The sequence below is a fragment of the Macaca fascicularis genome, chromosome 15 (assembly GCF_037993035.2).
Source record: "Macaca fascicularis isolate 582-1 chromosome 15, T2T-MFA8v1.1".
Taxonomy (NCBI): domain Eukaryota; kingdom Metazoa; phylum Chordata; class Mammalia; order Primates; family Cercopithecidae; genus Macaca; species Macaca fascicularis.
In genome coordinates, this window is record NC_088389.1 from 4342433 (window position 1) to 4365064 (window position 22632).

Consider the following 22632-nt stretch of genomic DNA (forward strand, 5'->3'; position numbering starts at 1 on the left):
AGGGTAACCCTGGTGATGATGGTGCACCTGGCACCCGGGGAGGGCCCGTGGATGACCCTGGTGATGTTGCACCTGGCATGGGGGAGGACCTGTGGGGGCCTGTGGTGGTGGATGGTGCACGTGGCATGGGGGAGGACCCGTGGGTGACTGTGGCGATAATGCTGCACCTACTATACACCAAGTCCTGTCTTAGAGATGTGTACTTGTTTTTAAGGAATTTATTATCAAGATATCATGGGCTCAGAAGCATGTGGTTTGGAGTGATGCAGTTCTGGTTTGGATTCACCCGTGTTACTTAGTGCACACATTAACTCTGAGTTGTTTCACTTCTCTAAGCACTTATTTACGTCACCGCTCAAGAGGATGGCAGTGAACTCCTGACTCAGGCTGTTAGCCTTCCTTCCTAACTCACCCGATTGTCTGTGGGCTCCAGAGTCAATTCCCCTCCTTCCTCCCCCTCCCTCCCTTCCATACATCCAGCCACGAGATGAAAGCAACGGGGCACACGGAGAACCAATCCAGATGAGGGATTTCCCAGATGAGGTTTCTGCAAATATTATCGTAAGGATCTCAGCTGTCAGCAGAACTGATCTCTCTCTCACTCTCTCTCTCTCTCTCCACCCCCCACCTCTCTCTAATAGATGCTTTTTAGAAAACCACTTACGTCTTCATTTTCCTTTCCCTTCGTGGAGGTCTGGCAGTACTTCCTACAGAAAAACTGCTTGCCTCCTTTAACCTCAGCACTTTGGGAGGCCGAGGCGGGCGGATCATGAGATCAGGAGTTCAAGACCAGCCTGGCCAAGATGGTGAAACCCCGTCTCTACTAAAAACACAAAAAATTAGCCGGGTGTGCTGGCGTGTGCCGTGTAATCCCAGCTACTCGAGAGGCTAAGGCAGGAGAATCACTTGAGCACGGGTGGCAGAGATTGCAGTGAGCCAAGATCGTGCCACTGCACTCCAGCCTGGGCGACAGAGGGAGACCCCGTCTCAAAAACAACAGCAACAGCAACAAGAACAAAGAAAAACAATGGGGGCATTCGGTGCTGCAGAGCCTCAAAACCCCACCATGTGCTTTGTCCTCTTGACCCCAGACCCACAGAGGCAGATCCGGGTAGGTCCAGACCTGCTCCTCCCAGAAGGCACCTTGGAGCTGCCTGCAGATGAGCCACAGGCTCCTAAGAGTCATTCCGATTTGAGGACTTTGCAGTTATCAGCCTGACCGGTTCCTCTGGAGCTCTGTCACACTTCCCGGATTTGGGAATTTAACTCTGGTCTGCGAAGGCTGAGGAGGGACTCAGGGACTGCTGGGTGGGGAACCGCATCTTCACAGGGACCTGTGGGTAAGCTCAGCATCTCGGCTCCTGTCCTGGCACCTCCTGCTCTGGGAGGTCGGTGAGGAGGAGATCCAAGTTGTCCACCCTTGGGCTGTGTCCACGAGCTGGTGCACAGCAGACTTGTGGGCCCACAGCCCGTGGCCTCTACCCTGTCCCTGCACAATCTGGGCCCCCAGCTGGGTGTGAGCCCCTTTTCCTAGTTGTGCGAGAGGCTCTCATGAGCCCGTTTAATCTCAGCCCATCGCTTAAGAGCGCGTACATGTTGGCAAGGTGCAACCTCTCTAAGCTCCCTTGGCCTACTCTATAAAAGAAGAAAGCACCTGTTTCATAGGAGTCTAATGAAGACGCCACGAAAGGCAGCGCCCCAGCTCTTCAATAGCGCCCACCCTTAGCCCTGCTATTCACTGTGTTTCAGGCTGTTACGCGTTGTTATTAATACGTTGTTGTTTTTATTGTCTGTTGGAAGAGGAGCCGGTTTCTGACGCCTAGGGTAGCGAGTAGAAGGGTCTCCCTCAGTGGCTAATTACTATGTCCCATATATTTTATGGGACATGTTTATAGTAAGTAACACAATTTTCATTCATCTGGAATTCAAATCTTATTTTCAGGATGATGATGATGCCATGAAGAGGAAGTGGCTGTCGCTGCGTGCCCCGGCATGTGGGTGAATGTGTGGTATGTGTCTCCTCAGCTAACCTTTCAATAAATAGCTCTATTGAGATATATTTACATGCTATACAATTACCCATTAGAGTGCACAGTTCAAAGGCTTTGTAGCATATTTATGGAGAAGTGCAGCCATCGCTATAGTCAATTTGAGAACATTTTCATTCCCTGAGAAAGAAGCCCCATCACCATCTCCTGTCACTGCCCATCCCCGCTCCTCTCAGCCCTAAGTGACCCCTGCTTGGCTGCATGTCCCTGTGGGTTTCCACGTCCGGACATTGCACTCGAATGGAATCACGTAATATGGGGTCTTTGTGACTGGTTTCTTTCATCCACCACGCGTTCCAGGTCCACCCATGTTGCACCAAGCGTCGGAACTCTGTTCCTTCCTGGGACTGAGCAGCGTTCCATTGTGTGCCTTGGGACTGGTGCCTCCTCGGAAAGAAGCAGATGCCAGGAAAGGTGAACGTCGCTCCTGTTGCTTCCTTGCAACCGTGTGCACTTTCCTGTGACCACTGCGTCTGTCTTCCTCAGCTCTGGGATGAGACCCCCGCCTAAGTTCTGCTGCCCCAAATTCCCTGGTGGACTTCAATGAAACCCTACCGAGAAGAGAGGAATAAGGGCACCTTGGGCCTTCACACACAACACTTCTCAGGAAGGTGAGTGGAAAACAGAAAGCTCGTGTTACTCTGTAAAAGTAGAAGACACCTGCTTCGCGGGAGTCTAACGAAGTGCGCCCAGAGGCAGCGCCCCGGCCCTTCAACAGTGACCAGCCTTAGCTCTGCTGCTCACTGTGTTTCAGGCTGATTTTATTCAAGCTCCCACAATCGGAGAAAAAGACGTTAGTGTGGAACTGAGCTCAACTCTGAATAGACAGACAGTGGGGAATGTTCCGCAGGTAAGCAGAGGGAGGGGCGGTGGGTGGCAAGTGATGAAGAGGAGCTGCCTTCGACGACAAGGGCAGGGGGATTCTTGCTGAGCTGGCTTCATAGGATCCTTGCTGAAGGCAGACCGAGGGTCTACATGTCCAGGCGGGAGGACGTAGAACGTGATCAGGCATGAACAGTGCAGACTCCGGACCCCTGTGACTCAGCTGAGGCGGCCGCAGTGAAATCCCATGGGCTGCGTGGGATTTAATGACACAGATTGATTTCCTCACAGTCCCAGAGGCTGGAATTTCGAGGTGCAGGTGGAGGCAGGGCTGGTTTCTCCTGAGGCCTTTCTCCTGGGCTGGCAGATGGCGTCTTCTCCCGGCGTCCTCATGTGGTCATCCCTCTGGGGATGTCTGTGTCCTAATCTCCTCTTCTTTTAAGGACACCAGTCATAATGGATTAGGGCTCATCCCAAAGACCTCATTTTTACCTTAATGACCTCTGAAAAGACCCTATCTCTGATACTCTCACATTCTGAGGTCCTGGGGGCCTAGGACTTCAACTAAAAAAATTTGGGGGAACACAGACACCCAGCCCATAACATGAACCAAACTTCAAAGTAGCACTGGGGTTTTTCTCTGGGGACAGCCATCATTTTGGAGAAGGAAGAGGATTCTGGAAAAGATCCACCCAGGCCCAGAAAGGGGAAGGGAAGGAGGGAGACAGAGCAGGGAAGGTGGGAAAGGGGCCAGGAGCATGGTGCGGGGTCCCTCACAGCTTGACCTCAGGGCTCCTGGAGGGAAAGAAGTGGGGACGTGCCCTGCTCCCCAAGAGCAAGCCTGACTTTGGATCCCTGGTGAGGACTGGATTCCTAAATCCAAATGTCCCATTCCTTTCTCTTTAAGGGCGAGAGGAAAACAGAACATTCAGCTCCCGGCCCACTCGTCTTTGTCATTTTAATTAAAATCAGGGCTCTTGGTGGTTTAGACAATTGCCCTGATTAGCACTAAATCAAGCCCCCTTTTTAAGATATAGCCCCTTTGAAAGTAAAGAATGGCAGGGCTGAGAGATAAATATTTGAAAAGGGCAGCGAAGCCACAGACCTGCTTCCCTCGGCTTCCTGCTGACTGGTTTCAGCTCTGTTTCTCTCCCCTCGTCTCTGACAAATGGCCCTTGCACGGAGTCCAACTGTGAGGCTGGGGCCCCTGGCTGAGGCCCCATGAGAGGGAGGCTGAGGACCCCAGGGCAGACGGCCAGTTCTGCTGCCCCTTCCTCTCAGGCCTGGGGAGAGTCTGTGTCCCACAGAGAGGAGATGGAGACAGGGCAGGGGTCAGAGGAGCTTCCTAGGAGCCTCTGGAACGGTGTGGCCTCTGCAGACACCAGCACCCTCCTGAACAGGTAAGAACAGGCAGTCAGCACATCTCAGTGATGTCTCCGGGCCCAGTGACGGGCCCCTTCCCCAGTGAGTCTGAATCCATAGGAAACACTAACATTCCCTTTTAGAAAAAGGTAAGTAACTCCACGGTGGAGACACATGACAAGCACAGCCTCTGCCAGTGACCAAGGCCAGCGTCAGCAGTGAGCGTCATGTGGACAACACGTGGTCCTACTGATGTGCATGGGTGGAGGGGCATTGCCTTCCTGCTCCTCCTCCCAAACCCATCACCCAGTCTACCAATGAGAAACACAGTAGACAGAGCCCCAACAAGGGGCAGATCACCTGAGGTCAAGAGTTCGAGACCAGCCTGCCCAATATGGTGAAACCTACAAAATTAGCCAGGTGTGGTGGTAGGTGCCTGTAGTCCCAGTTACTCGGGAGGCCGAGGCAGGAGGACCCAGGAGGTAGAGGTTGTAGTGAGCAGAGATTGCACCACTGCACTCCAGCCTGGGCAACAGAGTGAGACTCTGTCTCAAAAAAAAAGAAAGAAAGAAACCAAAAAAAAAAAAAAAAAAAAAAAACACCTGAGCAGTGCCCCTCAAAACCATCTAGGTCATCACAGATGGGGAAAAGCTGAGAAATCACCACAGCCAGGAGGAAGCTGAGATGTCCTATAGTGTCCTGGACAGAAAAGGGACCTCAGAAGAAAGATTAGTGAAATCTGAGTCAGGTCTGAAGTTTAATCAACAATAGCATTGCAGCAATGTTACTTTTCTGGTTGTGACCAATGTACCTGGTCATACAAGATGCTGATGATAGGAGATGCTGGTGACAGGTCTACAGGGACTTTGCAGATACCTGACTCCTCCTCAAGCCCCACACACACGATCAGAGAAGAGCAAGGCTACTGAAGATGCCCTGCATGGGCCCGGGCCCTCTGGTTGCTCCCAGCCCACCTTTCTCTGCGTGCCTCTCCTATCTGCCCGCTCCTTGCTCCCCAGACCTGCTGGCCCTCCCACCGCTTCAACAGCTGGGCTCCTATTCAGCTATCCAGGCTTTGGGTCTGGGAATCAAAGGGCATTGCATTAGCAACATGAAATTCTGATTCTTAGATTATCTTTGAATCTGAAATTTAATTTACTGACATGTAGACCGTTTACTCCAATGAGTCAGAAGCCCATTGCTCGCCAACGCTGATCTTGAGATGCAGATGAAGCTTAGGTTCTGGTGGAGGCCTGGGTGGAAAGTGTCCTGAACCTTCCTTGGGTGGAAGAAGTGAGATCATTGACTCAAAATCCAAGAAGCTTGGTGAGCCATGACAGAGCTGTCACCAAACATTTCACACGCACTATTTAATTACTGACAAGGATCAGATGACATAGGTATTGTTTCCTATCTCAGATGGTCTTGCTGACATGAATAGGTGGAGGGGCGTAGCCTTCCCCTCATCCCCAGATTCCCATTTCAGACAAAGAAACGGAGGCTACTGTCTTTCTCAAGTTCACAGAGCTAGGAGCAGCAGAGTCAGGATTTGAACCCAGGTCCCCACGGTTCCAAGGGCATAAACTTCACCTTTACCACCAGATCTAAACTGACTTCCTACCTTGCCAACTAGTTATGGGTGGGGCAGATAGTACCACTTATCCATCTGTGGCTTGCGCAGACAGTTTGGTCTTGGGGACTGCGAGGACCCCTTGATCTCAGGGATCTTTGGGCAGGTGGGGAGGGGCTCACTGGGCCACTATTGTTTAGCTGCATTGTTCCGATTGGGCTCAGATGTGAGCTGTCGGTTGAGTTCCTAATTGCTATTCAGCCGATCCGGTTGGCTGTTGAGGCTTACAGGAAGGCTTGGTTTTGTGGATTTTGTTCTTCCAGCTTTCACTCCAGTGATCATGTCTGCATTTAGCCCACAGTGCTCTGGGCCACTGGAGCTCCAGGTCTGGCCTCATGGGGTCTTTTTTGTTGAGCCACCTTCCAGGGCTGCATTGGAGACCATCCTTCGACAGCTGGAGGGATGGTGTCATGAGGTCCCCTTGTGCACAAAACAAGGTGTGAAACAAGACAGGCAGGGGATCTGACACTGGGAGCAAGTGTCAGAAGCACCCAGGGGCTCCTGAGCAGAGGCCAGCCCCACCCTCAGATTCTGCCTCCATGGGTGGGGGCCAAGAGTGTATCTCTAATAAGCCAGGGCTGCCACTGAGCTTGGGTCTCCCCTCTAGAACCGCCCTGAGCCGGAGGCTTGAGTGGTTTCACTTGAGAGGCTTCACTGCCCTCTTTACCAGTAAGTAGCTCAGTGCAGCCAGGACCTGTCCAGTCCCCTGCTACAGAACCAGGAGCATGGAAGAGGTGGCTGGCTTGTCTGTTACTAACCCGTGTCTCTTCTCACTCAACTAGCATTTGTGGACAGGGCAGGTGGAGAGAATGCATTTAAACAAAATAAAGCAATCACAGGTCCTCTTCGAGATGACACTGGTCCGTGGAGGGAAAAGCTTTCAGAGGTGGAGGCAGTGCTGGAGACAGGTGGGCACGCTTGAGTGAGCTGGACCCTCAGGCCCCTAGCCTTCAGCACCCACCCTCACCCACCCCCACCCTGCTTTGGTACAAGCTGTGCTCCAGGATAAAGTGGTCCCAAGCTGCCCTGTCACTTCTCAAGGAGTGCGCCCCTCCCACGTTCTCTCCAAGTGAGGTAGGAAGTGGGACTGGACTCTGGAGGCCGGGCTTGGACACCAGACCCAATGGGGGACTAGCTAAGACAGGGCAGAGTGGAAACAGCTTTCTATCAGACCCGCCCACCTGTGTGTTCGCTTCTCCCAGGCATGGGGAACAGGAAGCAGGGTTCCATCTCCAGGTGGAGTCGGTGGATGCCTCGCCATGGAGGTGGGAGAGGCCCCTCCCACTGTTGCCTTCCATCCTCTAAACCGGGGTATCCAGTCTGTGGCTTCCCTGGGCCACGTTGGAAGAAAAAGAATTGTCTTCGGTCACACATAAAATACATAACCATGAAACAAACACGAATGATAGCTGACGAGTTTAAAAAAACAAAACAAGGCCGGGCGCGGTGGCTCAAGCCTGTAATCCCAGCACTTTGGGAGGCCGAGACGGGTGGATCACGAGGTCAGGAGATCGAGACCATCCTGGTGAACACAGTGAAACCCCGTCTCTACTAAAACTACAAAAAACTAGCCGGGCAAGGTGGCGGGCGCCTGTAGTCCCAGCTACTTGGGAGGCTGAGGCAGGAGAATGGCGTGAACCCGGGAGGCGGAGCTTGCAGTGAGCTGAGATCAGGCCACTGCACTCCAGCCTGGGCGACAGAGCGAGACTCCGTCTCAAAACAAAACAAAACAAAACAAAACAAAACAAAGGCCCATACATAAATCTCTTCATGTTTTAAGAGAAAGTTTAACGAATTTGTGTTGGGTGGCATTCAAAGCCGTCCTGGGCCACGTCGCCTGCGGCCCATGGGTTGGACAAGCTTGCAACACTCCTGTGTGCTCATGGCCCCACTCTACAGATGAAGGAGCTGCGGCTGAGAGTCTAGGGGACTTGCCACAGATGGCCTGCCGCGCTGGGAAGCGGGAAATCCGGCTCAGAGCCCAGCTCTCTTGGCTGCTAGAGATGGCAGCGTTCCTTCCTGGAAGCCCTGGATTCCCCTTGAGAGGAGACAGAAGGGCAGGGACCACCGTTCTGGTCAGGAGGAGAGCAGCATGGGTAATACGGGGTGCCAGTGAATCACCCCCAGGGTACAGCCAGAGATGGGCAGGCCCAGCCTTGCCGCGGGGTGGAGAGACCAGGTGTGCCAGTGTCCTGGGCCTGCCGAGCCAAATCCCTCAGGCCGTGGCTTAACCCGCAGGTACTCATTCCTTACAGTCCTGGGGGCCAGAAGGCCTAGAGCAAATGGCAGCAGAGCGGGCTCTTTCTAGAGGCTCTGGAGCGGAATTACTCCCTTGCCTCTCCCAGCTCCTGGTGGCTGCTGGCAATTTGGGGCCAACCTCTGCCTCCGATGTCATGGAACCGTCTTCTTCTGTGTATCTCTGTGCCTGTCTCCCCTCATAGGAACACCAGTGACATGGGGTTAGGGTCCACCCACTCCAGGATAACTTCATCTGAACTAACTACATCTACAAAGACCCTGTTTCCAGATAAGGCCATATTCTGGAGTATCGGAGTATAGGACTGCCTCATTCCTTTATTCAACCCATAGCACCAGGAGCCTCGGCTGAGCTGCACACCTGCTGAAAGGTCACCCAGCTCCTTCTCAAAAATAACGCCTCTTGTTCTTTTCCTCTGCTCTTGGCAGCACCTCCAGGGCTGATTTTAGCTCCTTTGTTTTCCTGTGAGTTCTGGGTTCTTGCTCACCTTTGGGCTGGGGGAGAGGAGAGAGGTGGAGGGGGGCCCTGCTCCCTGGATCCTGGATCCTGCATCCCGGCCCCTCAGCGCCCCCAGCACACACAGTAGCTCCACCCCACAGAAGCCCACCCCGGTCACACTGCCAGCCAAGGCTGCGAGGCCCACATCTCCACTATAATGCAAATGAGTTTTTGGGCTCCTGGAGGGTATTTTTGACCAAGCAAAAATATCTCTCTGTGAGAAGGAATTTTAAAGATCCCAAAGAAAAATAATAATTGCATACCACATCTGTTATTAAGTCTATTTTTGGAGAACGTGTCTGGTGCTGCGAATCCCACCTTAACTGTGAGTGCTTATCCACACCTGCACAGCGAAAGCCCTGGCTGGATTTGGGTTTGATTTATCTATTCAGGGCAAGCAGACCTTCAATGTCAGGCTTACTTCCCATTACCTCCAACTCAGCAGAGAAAGACCATTCAGTCCCGGAATAGGGACAGTGGAGGGAAACCCACGCTGAGAGTGACAACTGCCTTCAACCTAAGTGCTGGTGGCAGCTGAGGGAAACAGGGCTGGGGGGCTGGGAGGGAGGCGCCTCGGGGACCCAGACCCTGGCGGGGAGGATCTGGGTTTGGGCTGCCCAGAGTGAGGGTCATGTTGGCTTCCCCTAGCTTGCCTGGGGGTGTAACCAGGAAGACAGACACACAGCATTCATCATTTGTCCGTGGGCCTGAGGAAGAAGGGCTGGGCTGTTTGAGCCCAGAGCATCTGTCTGGCCGTGGGTCAGTTCCCACGGGGCCACAGCATGGGCTCCTACCTCAGGCTCCCCACTCTGGCTGCACGTTGGAATCTGGGGAGAGCTGTGAAAACCACCCATGCTTGGCTCCTGCCCCAGACCCTGAAGGTGAGGCCTGGGGCTGGGCTTCCCCAAAGATCCCCATGCATTTCTAACGGGGGTGGGGGCAGTCAGGCCATGCGCCTGGGAGGGGTGGGGGAGCATCCTCCGCTCTCTGGGCAGCCCCTCAGAAGGCTGTGAGGGCACTGAACTCACTGCATTTGGAATATTTCTCCGAGCGCCGTACTCCCCAGACTCCTGCAATCCAGCCCACAGCTCCCACCCACCGAGCCCCGTAAGTCAGGAAAAAGGGGTCATTGCCACCTCCTCCTCCTCCCTCACCCCCCACCGCCCAGGCCATCTGCAGATTGGAGCATCCTTCTCCATTCCTGAGCTTCCGGCCTCCTCCGGCGCTGGGCTGCCTGCTGTAGCCCCCATCTCTCCCAACACTTGGCCAGGATTCTCCTTTTTCAGGACCTGGCTTAGAAGCCGCCGCCTCCAGACAGCCTCCCAAGCTTTCTCAAGCTGACTCCTGCTCTGGCTCACCCTGAAGTACTGCTGAGACTCCCCTGGGAGTCAGGGACCAGGTGCGGGTGCCTCACAGCACAGCCCCTGTCACAGAGCAGCGCTTCCGCAGGTATTTACAGCTGCCAAAGGGAGCATCTGTCAGAGCTTTGGTTTCAGAAATCCAGGGGCTGCTAGAGGGGACACTGGTGGCAGGTGTCAGCCCAGAGCCCTCAGATGGGGAAGACCAACTGGGAAGGGCCTGGCTGTGGGGAGCCAGGCTGGGGAGGGCCAGACTGGTGGGGGCCGGGCTTGGGGGAGCCAGGATCAGAGGAACCGGGCTGGGAAGGACCTGGCTATGGAGGACCGGGTGGGGGGAGCCAGGCTGGCAGCTCCTTCTGGCCTCTGTTCCCATAACTGAGGAGGCCAATCGGCTTCCCGCTGACCTGTCTGTGCCCATAGGCAGCCACCTTGCTAAGCTTAGGTTTTCTGACACCGCTTGGCCTTCCAGCTGGAACTGTTTTCAGAGGCCAGTGATTTTTGCAAACCTTTAGTTGTTGGTTTCCTGAGGGTGGGTAAAAATTCACGGACACACAGGGCTTTGTGATATGGCTTCTTGCCGTTGGCTTTTTAGTCAACTACTCTACCCGTCCTCTCAAAGCAGAGCTGGGCTGCAGACCAAAGGGCCTGGAATTGTCCTCGGGAGCTCCAGACCTAGGTTCCTCCTCTGCCCTTGAAACCAGCTGGAGACTTGGTGGGACTGGAAGAGGAGGCCTCAGCGTAGAGCAGGGCTGGGTAGGGTGGACTCCAGTGTCTGAGAATGCCTCTGCGGCTTGCCATGCTATCTGGGGCAAGGGCACCAGCTTCACAGGTCCTGGGGGGCTGCTACGAAGGACCTGGAGATCCTTTCTGCCAGCAGGTTTCAAATTTTGCATCAGAACCTTACACAGCACAGCTGTCCCTCAGTACTGCTGAGGGATTTGCTCCAGGAACCCCAAAGATACCAAACTCCAGGGATGCTCACGTCCCCAACAGAAACTGGTGTAGTGTTTGCCTAGCACCCATGCCCATCTTCCTGTACCCTTAAACCACCTCTCCAGATCACGTCTAATATCGAATGCAATGTAAATGCTATGTAGATAGTTGTTATACTGTTTAGGGAATTATGACGAGAAAAGAAGTATGTACATGCTCAGAACAGATGCAGCCATCTATTTTATTTTTGAAATATTTTTAGTCCACGGTTGGTTGAATCCATGGATACAAAACCCACGGATACAAAGGGCCAACTCCATATAAATGAGAGAAACATGGAAACATTCAATTTCGCCTCCCCTCCATTTCAGGTAGCATCATCAGATGTAGGCAGTAAAATCGCAGGATGCCCAGTTAAATTTCAATTTCAGATAAGGAACACATTTTTTTTTTTTTAGTATAAGCATGCCTCATATAATATTTAAAACGTAAACTAAAAAATTAGTGTTGTTTTTCTGAAATCTAAATGTAGCTATCTTTTATCTGGCAACCATTCTCTCAGGTATCCAAGACATTCTTTATGGCAGCCCCAGGGCCATATTTCCTAGGATTTATTCCCCCTGTGAACAGATGTGTTGTATTACATAACATTGCTTGAGCATTCTTGACAGACTCCTGGCTGTCAATTTATCAGTGGCAACTGTTTACTGGTTGAAAATGGGAAGCAATAATATTCATCTGACTAGTTTCTCTCTCTCTCTCTTTTTTCTTTGTTTTTTTGAGATGAAGTCTCCCTCTGTTGCCCAGGCTGGAGTGTAATGGCATGATCTTTGCCCACTGCAACATCCACCTCCTGGATTCAAGTGATTTTCCTGCTTCAGCCTCCCAAGTAGCTGGGATTACAGGTGCCCACAACCACACCCAGCTAATATTTGTATTTTTAGTAGAGATGAGGTTTCACCATGTTGGCCAGGCTGATCTCAAACTCCTGACTTCAAGTGATCTGCCCTCCTCAGCCTCCCAAAGTGCTGGGATTACAGGACTGAGCCACTGCGCCTAGCCCAGTTTTCTCTTAAAGCTATTTCCATGATGATGATGATGAGACTAAATTATATTTTTTATTTCAATCACTCCTGATAAATAACAAATTTGGAGAAATAAAAATATCTTAAAAAAAAAACAGTAATTCTTAAGAACCTCACAACACAGTTTGAAAACAAACCATTGCTCTCTCAAATCATTGCATTCTCTCTGGGGAAGCAAATCCCAGAGAGTCTACTTGACCTTTCAAGAGTCATATAGTGGATATGATGTGGCAAATGAAAGACTGTAGTCAGGTCTCCTGACTTTCTATCTGTCTATCTATTTATCTATCTATCATCTACTAATATATCCACCCATCCATCCACTTCTCCATCCATCCATTCATCCATCTACCCACCCATCCATCCCTCCATCCACCCATTCACTCATCTATCCATTCATTTATTTACCAAAATGTCTATTAATTCATCCATCTGTCCATCCATCATTCACTCATCTATCCATTCATTTACCAAAATATCCATCCATCCATCCACTCATCCATCCATCCACTCATCCATCCATCCACTCATCCATCCATCCATCCACTCATCCATCCATCCACTCATCCATCCATCCACTCATCCATCCATCCATCCATCATTCACTCATCTATCCATTCATTTACCAAAATATCCATCCATCCACCCATCCATCCATCCACTCACTCATCCACCCATCCAGCCTGCTAGCTAAAGCAAACATTTATCCAGAACCAACTACACTCTAGGCCTTGCACCAGCTTCTGGGAAAACAGAAATAAACAAGATGGCGTTTGTGTCTCCTGTGGGCTTCATGAGCCACTGGGGAGCAGACTATAGCCCAACACTAGCCCAGCCAGCAAGTGTTGTGGGGTAAGTGCTGGCATCACCATGGGTATGGAGCCCTAGGAGCCCTGGGGGCTTCCTGGAGAGGATCCTAAGCTCTGGTGTAGAGAGGGGCTGTCCCTGAAGGTGATACTGAGTCTATGTCTTAAAAGAGAAAAGGGAATTTGCTAAAGTAGAAGGGAAGAGGGAAAGATCTTCCAGGCAATGGGAACAGCAGATACATGGAGCTGTGACTCAAGGCTTGTGTTCCTTCCTCAGACGTGCCCTGAGTGGGCACCAGCATCAGACACTGTGTTAGGATGGGCTTCTCTACTGTGGTCCTGCTGACATTTTGGGAACAGGTAATTTGTTGTTTAGCAGCATCTCTGGCCTCCACCTACCAGATGCCAGCAGAAATTATGACAACCAAAAACATTTCCAGACATTGCCAAATGTCTCCTGGGGTGGGGGAAAGTCTCCCCTGTTTGAGAAACCCTTGTGTTAGAGGCTAGAGAGGCAAAGATGAAAACAAAGTGCAGTCCTCCCTTTCAGGGAGGTTGTGGGAGTTTCTTCCCAGAAATTCTGCGTAGCTGAAGGTAATAGGGATGTAACTAAAAAGAAAGCCTGGGCTGGGTGTGGTGGCTTACGCCTGTAATCCCAGCACTCTGGGAGGCCGAGGTGGGTGGATAACCTGAGGTCAGGAGTTTGAGATCAGCCTGGCCAACATGGTGAAACCCCATCTCTACTAAAAGTACAAAAAAATTAGCCTGGCATGGTGGTGGGCACCTGTAAGCTTGTAATCCCAGTTACTCAGGAGGCTGAGGCAGGAGAATTGCTTGAACCTTGGAGGCAGAGGTTGTGGTGAGCCGAGATTGCACCATTTCACTCCAGCCTGGGCAACAAGAGCGAAACTCTGTCTCAAAAACAAACAAACAAACAAAACGCTGTTACAACATATCCTGGATAGTAATAGCTTTGAAGTACTTTTTTAAACCCCATGCAAACACCTCGAAAATGTGAAAATGTACAGTAGTTCCTTCCTATGCATGGGAGATACATTCTAAGACTCCCCAAGAACACCCGAAATCAGATAGTACCAATGCCCATATATACGATGTTATTTGCTATACATCTATCCTTATGATAAAGTTTGATTTATGAATTAGGCACAGTAAGAGATTAACAGCAACAACTAATAATAAAACAGAACAATTATGACAATATACCACAGTAAAAGTTAAGAGAATGTGGTCTGTCCCTCTTGTACCGTGCCCACCTATTTTCAGGTCTCAGTTTACCTGGGGTAATAAAAACTTTGGAAAATGAAACTGCAGATACAAGGGCACCGCTGTGTAATTATTCCACAAAGCATTCATAATGTGGGTTGGATTGCTACTCTTAAATATATATCAATCATATATATGTATGTGTATATAAACAGTCACTAGCATATTGAATTTTTTCACACTGTTTATCCAGCATAATTTGTAGTTGGTCTGTATTTGATTAAATATGATCATCTTTTATGTACAAGTTACATAAGTAAATAGAAAAATCCTTTACAGTCCAACGCCTCATGCAAAATTAATCTCAGCTGTGTCCTTGCTGCACACTCTGAGTTGCTGGGGACATGTGGTTAATTGAATATGGGAGGGGACAGGAGTCATCTGAGGTGAACTGTGAAACTTCACTTCTTCATTTTAACACGTTGGAAGCTTCAAAATTTTCCTGTGAATGTGTGGATTTAAAACTATTGTTGATGGTGATTTCATCAAGTAAATCTTGTAGGAGCTTCAGAATAACAAATTATTAAATACACTGCTCAACAGGAAGTGTCTCTGGGGAAATTACTTCCTTAGTTGTAACATTCTCAGCGGTTGACAGCAGCAACTCTGCATTCACTGTCAGCCGAACACAGGGTGGTCTGTTATCAAGCTCCTGCCTGGGCCTCAGTCTCCAGGGAAGAGGGGAGGTGGCTGTTTCCATCGGAGCTCAGGCCCCACTCGCTGCATGGGTGGGACCTCCTTCCCTGGCTGGTGTACCCCAATCCTGCCCAGAGACTGTGTCGATAGCCACATGGGAGGGGACCAAGCCGAGGGCCATACAGGGAGGTGGACACAGAGAAAAGTCCTTTCTGGGAGCTTTTGGAAAGCCCAGATTCTAGAAAAGTTGTGAAGCTCTGATCTGCTTTGGACCTGTGTCCCACCCAAATCTCCCTTCAAACTACAATCCCCAGCATCGGAGGTGGGGCCTGGCGGGAGGTGACTGGATCACGGGAGTGTATTTCTCAAGAATGGTTTAGCACCCTCCTCTGGGTGCTGTCCTTGTGAGAGTGAGTGAGTTATCATGAGATCTGGTCATTTAAAAGTATGTGGCACCTCCCCCTCTCTCTCTTGCTCCTGCTGTGAACATGGGATGCACCTGCTTCTCCTTAGCCTTCTGCCATGATTGGAAGTTTCCTGAGGCCTCCCCAGAAGCTACCAGGGTTCCTGTACAGCCTGCAGAACCATGAGCCCATTAAACCTATTTTCTTTGTAAAAGACCCAGTCTCTGCTATTTCTTTATAGCAATGCGAGAAGGTGTTTCATGGGGTTTAAAAAAGTACTTCAAAGCTATTACTATCCAGGATATGTTGTAACAGGGTACTTTTAAAGCCTGGAGCGCCCATGCTCCCAGTCTTACTCCCTCCTCCCATGAGTTCCCTGGGACTGCCACAACAAAAGACCACAAACTGGTGACATCCAACGGCAGAAGTGTCTTCTCCCAGCCCTGAGGCCAGAAGCTCAATGCTGAAGGACGTCCAACAGCAGGAGTATCCTCTCCCGGCCCTGAGACCAGCAGCTCAACTCTGAGGAACGTCCAACCACAAAAGTGCTCTTCTCCAGCCCTGAGGCCAGCAGCTCAATGCTGAGGGATGTCCATCGCAGAAGGACACTCTCTCACAATGCAGAAGCTGAAAGCTAAGGTGTTGGCAGGGCCACACTCCTGCCTGGGACTCTGGAGAGGATTCTTCCTGCCTCTTCCAGTCTTTGGTGGCCCCAGACAGTTTTGGCTTGTGGCTGTGTCACTTCCATCTCTGTCTTCATCTTCAAGTGGCCTCTCCATCCCTCCACTGGTGTCTCCAGGTGGCCTCCCTGCTGCTCCTTGTGTCTTATAAGGATGATTGTCACTGAATTGGGGGCCCAGCTGGGTAATCCAGGATGATCTTATCTTGAGACCCTTTACTTAATTACATCTGCAAAGACTTTTTTGTTTGTCTGTTTCCCAAATAAGGTCACAGTCACAGGCTCCAGGTGGCCATTTCTGGGGCATGACTCAGCCACCACACCTGCTGTTCTCACAAGGGGTGCTGTAGATGCTGATTCCATTGAAGCTGGTCTCCAGCTGAATCCAGGGGAGATTCATAAAGGTAGCAGGCATCACTGGGGAAAGACTGACATCACATTTGCAGCATCATTTAAAGGTGAAACTGTTGAATTTTTGATGACAAAATTTTTTGTTTCTTAAGCCAATAAATTTTCTTAAATTTTGTTGCTTTTGTTTACTAAAAGGTAAAGAAAAACCTTTTGCTGTGTGACGGTTTTTTCTTATTGGAAGTTCATCTAGGTAACCTGGAAGTTCAACCCCATAAAAAATGTTTGAATTTAATTAGACACAGCGTAAGGAACCAATTTTAGAGAGACTATTAGACCGTGATTACATACAACATTTCTTTTATATATTTCCTTTCACAAATTTTAAACTTACACAGACCATCTACAGCATGCTTGAACTTTCTGAGTTGTCCTAAACATCTCTCTTTCTTAAACAACCAGTTATTTTACTTAGGACAAGAATTTACTGTACAAGATTCTTTTTCATATAAAATCTCTTTTTCATAGCCTTCCTTACCACAAATACCTCTTTACCTTTATAACCTTTGAATGAGACAAAGTCATTTTTATTCTTTTAGGAAGTTGGGGTTTGTGCTACCTGTTGCTGTGTGCATCCTGTGAAGAGGAAGCAGATGGAGAGGTTATCCCCACACCATAGAAGTTATTCCCCTCAAGAGATTGCTCCGTTAGACTTCTTGCTAGGGCTTGTCTGAATAAGTGTGGGATATTCTTAAACCCCTGAGGTGGGACTCTCTAGGTTGAAGTTGCTGGTTAAAGGTTTAGCTAGCTTTCCGGGGACAAACAGGACTATTAGAGAGAAAGATGAATTTAGAAGTTGGGTAAATATTAAGCATGTCCTCATCTTTGAAAGTATATTTTTGCCCCAGAGAGGTATAAGGTATTTTGACATTACCAGGGACTGGTGGTATTATTAATGCTTCTAAGTATTAATAATATAAAGGAGTGTGAATTTTTCCTTTGGAGGGAGGAGTTGTCATTTGCTCCCATTATCTGACTGGATTTGGAGAAGAGTAGCTTAGAGAAGGAGGTTAGCACAGAGTAGGCAGTTTTTGAACCCAAAAGGGAAATTTACCATTTTACTTGCTGCCTCCAGAGTTGCCCTTGGCTTTGTCTTGTTGGTGAGATGTCTTGATTTGGAAGCCAGCCAGAGCAGAAACCCCCTCAGCTCAAGGCCATAAGGGGTGGGGATTCCATCCCAGGAGCCATCTGGCCCTCAGGGCAGTCCCATTTCCAGTGGCCGAGCTTGGGGCAGAGGGGGCAAGCCCTGTGAGGCTTTTTCCCATTTACCCAGTTGGGGCAGTTTGCCTTCCAGTGGTCTGGTTTCCCACACCAATGGCCATTATCTGGAGGAGTGTACTTAGGTCAACCTGGAGTGGGCTGGGGACTGGAAAGTGGCCAGCAGCTGAGCCTGCCTCTTGTTCTTGAGTTCTTTTTTTTTTTTTTTTCCTCTTAACCCTGTTTTCTTTAATCTGCTCTTAGTTATAAAAGACTGAGGGGGTGAATCTGAGGATTTCCTGCATAGGGGCCATGGTGTATTACACACAAAAATTAAATGTTTGTTTTTGAGAGTCTAAGGGTCTAATTTACCCCAATGCTCTAAAATGCAGCCTTGAAGTGAGTCTGAGGGAATGGAGGGGCTCATGGGACTGGAAAGAACATCTGCTGGGGACACAAACCACAGTTTCTCCTGGGGCATCTCACCAAGGGAAAAAGGCTCCCCTCATGTCCACGGAGGGCCTCTGAGATGCACTTTCCAAATGGGCATTCTTCCTATTGGAAAAGATCTCCCAGCACTAGTGCCTCACATTGGATGAACACCAGGTGAGCGGTCCCAGGTCACTTCAGGGATGAATTCCGCTGGGTGGCCAGCCCAGGTATGAGTTACACTGCATGCTTCATCCAGGTATGAGGGGAAGGAGTTGAGGGAAGACTCACCATTCTGGTGCTTTTTGGGATCACCTGGCTTAAGATACCTGAGCAGGATGGCTAGCTGCCTTCACTGGAGAATTGACAGGGAGAAAGGAGGAGGCTGAGTTCCCCAAAACGTGTGTAGGTTCACTTTCATCAAGCTTCCACTGCCAATCATGCTACCTGTAGGGACTGGGGAACTTTTGACCAGAAAGGATAGGAGAGGGCCTTCCTCCCTTCTGGGCAAGGCAGCCAGACCTGTTCACCTCCTGGCCTTTAGGCTACATCAGGGAGTGGCCCTAGTCAGTTGCCTTCAATTGCCAGAGGCATACTAAAGTTTGTCTTCTGGACGATGGAAAAGGAAAGCAAAACTCTAGACTCTCACCGGATCGGGTAACAGTGGTCAGACATCTTTAAACCAGGACCTCCTGGTCTGCCAAGGAGTGGCCCTGACTGGCACCTCCAGTTGTCTCTAGATTTGGGTGCTGTCCACTGAGAGGCTGGAGTCGGAGAAGAGGAAAGAGAGAGAGTAGGGGAGCAGTCTCCAGGTACTTACTGAGCCATCCCCAAGCACTCCCTGGGTCACCAAAATGTCATAGGAGTGACTAGATGGGGCCATTGTTGTGGACTGTAAAGGAATTTACCAGCTGTAGGTAGAAAAAGGCAATTATTAGAGAACGTAGGAAAACACATTGCAAGAGTGCAATGGGCAGCACAGCAGAGAAGGCGCTGTTTTCGAAGAGGCAGAAGCTAGGGGCAGGTTTGACAGGGCCGTGCTGCTAAAGTTAGGTGGAGCGAGGTATTTGTGAACAGGATGTTGTGCCAGTGGGTGGTTTACAGTAGCTGGTTCTCGGGACCATTGTTCTCCCAGACCTGGACCCCTTCCTCATTGTGGCTTATCTTATTAGGACTCCACAAAGTGATGTTAACACCATGGGGATACTCACTGTAAAAGTTTGGTGAAGAATGCAGGCTATGTAATTGCCCAGTCTTAAGTACTTAAAAAAGAACTCTGTGGGGATGAAAGGCTAGGGGGAAGGTAACTAGTGATTATACCCCACTCCTTGTACATTTTGGTATCTGTCTTAGTTTCCTGCCACTGTTGGCAGCTTCATGCAGCAGGAATGCTCTCTCTTATGGTTCTTGAACTCAGAGTCTAGGGCCAGGGCACTGGTGGGGCTGCTTCCTTCTGCACGCTCTGCAGAGGGTCTGTCTCCTTCCTTTTTAGCTTCTGGAACTCCCTTCATTCCTTGGTCTTTGGATTCTTCCTCACCTTTGAAGCACATCACTCCAATCTCTGCCTCTCCCGCACACCTGTTATGAACTCGGACTCCCTGCCTCCCTCTCCTGAGGACACTTCTGATGGCTTGGGCTCACCCCAATTATGGAGAATCATCTTCTACCTCCAGATCCCCAACTTCGGCACACCTGAAAAGCCCCTCTACCCTGTGGGGGGGTGTCACAGGTTCTGGGATGCACAGGTTCTGGGCATCAGGACCTGGACATCTTGGGGAGCGGTATTCAGCCCACTATGGTATTTTCCAATCTTTTCCATGATGGAGACACATGTTACTTTATAGTGGACAAAACATATATAATATATTTTATACTGCCAAGCAGACAGACCCACTGGAAATGTGGAGCTCACTTACTTTATTTAAACTCAAAGCTCCTCGGCAAGGCCCATGTAGTCCTGAGTCATCTGATGCCATGGATGCTCATGCTTCCTCTCCAGAGTCTGTCCTCTCCTTCCCAGGCCACAGACTTCCAGAAAGCCTTGATGCCTGCCACGTGCCCTGCTCCTCTCAACCTCCCTGCTTTACTGTCCCCTCTGCTCTGGGACATGGGCTGGGGTATGAGTGTCATGAGTGCAGCAAAGCCAGGTGAGGCTCCGCCTCCAGGAGGGTGCTGCAGGCTGAGGGTCTTGCACCCACCTTTGTCAAGTGGCAGATCAGACTCACCAACGGCCGTGGCTGGCCTTCCATTCCCTCAGCCTCCACACTACTCTGGCAAGTTGTGCAGTGATCACCCTCCGGCCAGGCCTGAGCCCAGCCCCTACTCCCTGCCGTCTTCATAGGATGCGTCATGCTCTCCAGGCTTCACGCCCACGTGCTTCAGACTCTCCTCTCCCCTCTAGGTGTTCCCTCCACACCTTCCCACTCAACTGTTGTGAAGGTGCCCAGCCCAGCACTCCCCTCCTCTTCCCTCCCTTCCTCTGGCCATCAGAGGCTTCAGAACGTCATCTCTGGGCCAGTGGCTCCCAGTGTCTGTCTCCAGCCCTGAGTTCCCACAGAGCACCTGCACAGGTATTCACCTGCCCATCGGATGCCGCAGCAGTGCTTGCTGCCACACCTCTTGGTGGGCACAAGGGCAGCCCCTCGCCTAGCATCCTCCACCTCACCACTGCTGAGACAGGGACCTGAGTCCTTCCCTCATCCCCCGCCTATAGCCAGTATGTCTCCTTCCCAGCAGCCCCCTCCAGGATGCCTCTGGCATGAGTCCTCCCTCCCTCCAGCCAGCACTCTCTCCCAGCCACTGTCCTCTTGCTGAACAGCCAGGACAGGGCTGAGCTCTGGTGTCCTTGCCCCATCGAGTCCGCACAGTGCAGGCCGATGGAGAACCCGAAGCAGAGCTCAGGTCCAGTCCACTCATCCCCAGCACCTGCTGAAGGCTCCAGCTGCACTCAGGGAGATCCAAGCTCCTTACACTGCCTGCCCTGCAAGAGGGGGCTACACCAGCTGTCCTGGCCCTGCTGACTGCCTGGCCCCCTACTGAGCACTCCCCTCCCCAAAGATGCCCAGGTCTTCTTCCCATCCCCTGCCTGGCCCTGCCTCCACTATTCCACTGACCAGTGCAAAGATCTCCATTGCAGTCACCTGTTCAGTGACTCTGCTATCTAAAGCCCCCGAAGTCCTTTCATGGCAACCTGACACACAGTCTTCTGGGCATTCCAACCTTGGGAAGTCACCTTCTTCCCACATTTGTTTACTTCTTATTGTTTCTTCCCCCATCCCGTTTCCATTCCTTCCATCCCCTGCCCCTCCCATCCCATCTCCCCAGTGTATCTCCTTCACCACGTGCCTGGCTCATAGTAGGGATCAGTAAACCCTTCTTATGCAAAGGTCACAAGTCTTTGGGGTCAATTAGGAACAGGGTGATTAAAAAATGAGCACGTGAAGTGTTGAATGATCAGGGCTGTCCTCTCCTAGAGCAAGGCCATGAGGAGACCCTCTGAACGGGACCTAGGACCTACTTATTGATCAGCCCAGAAGGTGGCCTAGCCCGCCCAAGTGTGCCAAGCCCCTGCGGGGACAGGCACCTGGGCAGGCTCATCCGCTCCATCTGCTACCCGAAGCGCAGGCTGCTGAGTGAAGGAATGGCTTTAATTTGCTAAAAAAACGATTGATTTGGCTTAGTTCCTTGCAGCGTGAGTCATTTTAATCAGTGCCATCTAATACCGTTTGCGATGAATTTTGCAAACGTTAGCAGCTCCATTTTCTCTCTCTCCGAAGTTATTGCAATAAAGTTACAAGAGGAGGCCCAGTAAGAAGCCCTGGCGCCCACCCTAGAAAGTGCCCGCAGCCTGCGTATGTCTTTGCCAGGCTGTTCCGATTCTGGTGGTGCTGGCAGAGGAAAGGGGGGCCGCTGCCCTGAAGAAAGGAGTAGACCTCACTCTGACCCAAAGCTGACCCCGCGAATGTGACCCATGTCACCATGTCAGACTCACACCCTCCCAGGCCGTGAAATAGTGACCACGCGGATGGTGACTCTGGGGAGCTGGCTTTGCTGGTGCAGACTCACCCAACGTCCGCCGGGCGATTCCTATGGGCCAGACACTGGCGGTAGCTCTTCATCAGCAGGGAATTGTATTCACTGCTTGCAGCAACTCCGGGACCCTGGTGCGTGGTATTGCATCTGTGAGTCGGGATCGGGGAACCAGGTCCCATCAGGGCCCTTCCCAGGCAGGCCTTGTCCTTCCTTAGCCGCAAGGCTTGTCTTCACTTCATTAACCTCATCGCCCTTGTTAGACAAGGATGAGACCCGGTCTAACCAAGTCCTTTTATTTTGTTCAAGCCTAACTTTCTGCTAATTGCAGCCCAGTTCTTGTTCAGGCATACAAGCATGGTCCCCACCATATGCGTGTGTTTATGCCCAAGTGCTTAGTGTCGGCTTCTTGCTTGGGAACACCAGCCCTGCAAGAGTAAGGTTCCCGTTCACTTGGCACTGTCCCTGGCCCATGGGGGCCGGGAGAGCATCTGGGGTGCCAAAGAACAAGCAAACGAATTCGTGGAGCTTCCCGAAGATTGAGACTATTTCTTGGCAATTTTGCATTCCCTTGGAGCCTAACACAGCATGCCCAGCAGGCGCTCAGTAAGAATTTGTAGAGGAAGGAGAGGTGGGAGGGAGGTGACGGAGAGCTGGAAGAGGAAAGGAGGGAAGGTTCTCTGGAGACTCTGCGTCACACTCACCAAGGTTGCGTCCTACAAAGTCCACTTGTCTCACGTGAAGACACCAGTGTCATGAAGCTTTGG